This window comes from Nycticebus coucang, chromosome X, assembly GCF_027406575.1.
Source record: "Nycticebus coucang isolate mNycCou1 chromosome X, mNycCou1.pri, whole genome shotgun sequence".
Classification (NCBI taxonomy): domain Eukaryota; kingdom Metazoa; phylum Chordata; class Mammalia; order Primates; family Lorisidae; genus Nycticebus; species Nycticebus coucang.
In genome coordinates this window covers 61,229,591-61,232,487 of record NC_069804.1, presented here as the reverse complement: position 1 = coordinate 61,232,487, position 2,897 = coordinate 61,229,591, and the positions used below count along the sequence as shown (strand labels likewise).

General features: G+C 51.7%; 1 pseudogene across 1 annotated transcript; it reads left to right on the top strand.

Annotated features, from left to right (window-relative positions):
- Positions 1-600: 600 nt before the first annotated feature.
- LOC128576826 (testican-1-like) lies at positions 601-2,206 on the top strand (annotated as a pseudogene). The gene has a single exon (XR_008377491.1). The product of XR_008377491.1 is annotated as a testican-1-like (transcript).
- The last annotated feature ends 691 nt before the right edge of the window (positions 2,207-2,897 follow it).

Below are 2,897 nucleotides of genomic sequence, written 5' to 3'. Positions count from 1 at the left end.
AAACAGAATATTCCCTAACAGAGTTATGGTATTACTCCAAAAGATCAAACATCTGAATTACAGGGATTCCTGAAGAAGAGGATGGCCTGAATGAAGATGGCTCTTGAGAACAGCTGAACCACACAGGTGCTGCTCTTTACCAGTTCTGCCATCTCAGGACAGCCCTTGTGAGAGGTTGCCCTAGCACAGTGGAAGTGCTTCCACGTGGTGTGCTCAGTGAGGGGAGCTTTACGAAGTTCGATCTTTTAATCCTCTGAGATAGACAGGGTCTCACTATGTTGCCCGGGCTGGAGCGAAGCAACTACTCTTAGGCGCGATTATAGGGCACAGCAACCTGAAACTCCTGGTCCTGTGATCCTCCCTCCTCAGCCTCCCGAGTACGCGTGACTATAGGGGTGTGCCACCTACGCCCGGCTTCCACCAAGGTGATTCTGATCTGGGTGGTCTTGATGACCTTTCTTTTTTTTTTATTAAATCATAACTGTATACATTGATATGATCATGGGGCATCATACACTCGCTTCATAAACCATTTGACACATTTTTTTCACAGTGGAATGCCTCAACGCTGGCCCGCCCAGCATTAAGATGTGAAGAACCATGCTGTGGCTGGGCCCGGGCGGCAGGGCTGTCGGCAGGCCGCACCGCAGCGCGCGGCCGCCAGGAGGCGCCAGAGGCCTCTCCTCACGCGCTCTGCTTCTCCGCCCGCGGACGCCGCGCCAGAGCCCGCGAGCTAGGGGAGCCACAGCGCTGCGGGCTCACAAAGCGGCTGGACGCGCCGCGGCGGCTGCGGCTGGTGGCAGAAGCTCGGGTAACCAGCCGGCGCCCACCCTTCTCTGCGACCGCCTCACGGGAGCTCGAGCAACTCGGACGCGGGGACCTGGGCCGGCCAGTCAGAGGGCTGCGAGCGCGGTGCTGGCGGCAGCCGCCGCGGCGTGGTGCTTCCTCCAAGTCCACAGCCTGCACCTAGACCCACTCGCCGGGGGCGCGGGCCCCAACCACGGCAATTTCCTGGACAATGACCAGTGGCTGAGCACCGTCTCCCAGTACGACCGGGACAAGTACTGGAACCGCTTCCGAGGCGATGATTATTTCAGAAACTGGAATCCCAACAAGCCCTTTGACCAAGCCCTGGACACGTCCAAGGACCCCTGCCTAAAGGTGAAGTTAGCCCTCACAAAGTGTGTGTGACCCAGGACTACCAGGCTGCCCTGTGTGTCAGCCGCGAGCTCCTGCTCCCAGGCAAAAGAAAGGGAACATGGCCCATAAACACTGGGTTGGACCTTCAAACTTGGTCAAGTGCAAGCCCTGTCCTGTGTCGCCCATGGTCTGCGGCTCTGGCGGCCACACATACACGTCCAAGTGCAAATTGGAATTCCAGGCTTGCTCTACTGGCAAGAGCCTCACCATCCTCTGTGATGGGCCCTGTCAGTGTCTCCCAGAGTCTGAATCACCAAAACACAAGATAGAGAAGAACACCTGCACAGACAAGGAATTGAGGAACCTTACTTCACGGCTAAAAGACTGGTTTGGAGCCCTTCATGAGGATGCCAAATGAATCATCAAGCTCACCAGCTCTGACCCTGCCCAAGGCAGGTTTGATACCAGTATCCCATCTGCAAGGACTCCCTGGGGCTGGATGTTCAACAAGTTGAACATGAACTACGATCTCCTGCTTGACCACTCAGAGATCAATGCCATCTACCTGGATAAGTATGAGCCTGTATCAAGCTTCTCTTCAACTCTTGCTACTCCTTCAAGGATGAAAAACTCTCTAACAATGAGAGTTTTGAGTGGTGCTACTGCTTCCAAAAGCCTGGAGGTTTCCCTTGCCAGAATGAAATGAACAGAATTCAGAAGCTGAGCAAGGGGAAAAGCCTGTTGGGGGCGTTCATACTCCGGTGTAATGAGGAGGGCTGTTTACAAAGCTACACAGTGCCATGGCAGCACGGGGCAGTGCTGTTGTGTGGATAAATGTGGCAACGAGCTGGCTGGCACCAGGAAACATAGCGCTGTGAGCTGTGAAGAGGAGCAGGAAACCTCAGGGGATTTTGGCAGTGGCGGCACGGTGGTCCTGCTCGATGACCTAGAGGATGAACAGGAGCTTGGCCCAAAGGACAGAGAGGGGAAGCTGCGGGTACACACCTGGGCCGTGATGGAGGATGAAGATGATGACAAAGAGGATGAGGTTGGGTACATATGGTAATGCCCACAAGAAAGAGGACATGAGTTTTGCACAAAATTGCAAGTCACTTCCTATCCTGAATTTGTATCTAGGACTCCAAAGGACCAAGGTCTCCTCTCTGTTGCTCTCTACACTTGACCTGAGGTTTGGAAGACAACTGCTTGTTCCCAGAATATTCTAATTTTGCATAGGTTTGTGTGGGAGAAAGGGTGTTTTGTTTTGGGTTTGTGGGGGACAGGGACATAGCTGGCTTCATTAGAACCTCCTTTTACCTCCCATGATATTTTTGCAACATGCATGTGATTTATGTGGAATTCTGACAGTACAGGGAACCCCCACCCTCTCAAATGTCAAAGACCCTTTTTGATCACCCACACTGGTGGTTATTACAGCATGGTTCTCAGCCTTCAGTGTCTAAGTGCTTGGCTTGTGTCCTGTAGATGTCATGAAAAGAAACACCACACTGTACCTTTTCTTCCACGAACCCATCATTCCTGGTGTTTATTAAAAATTAGTTTTTCACATCACTATATCTGGCTTCCTACAAACAATAGCCTTAATTCAGTCAGGAGTCCCTTTGGGGAATTCATTTTCTTTATTGAAAATTGGTGCCTGGATGTTTCTCTCTGTACACACATTAAAATGTATGTATGTACAGAAGAGAATGTGTGTATACATCCTGCACACACATCTCTCAGAAAAATTAAAAACT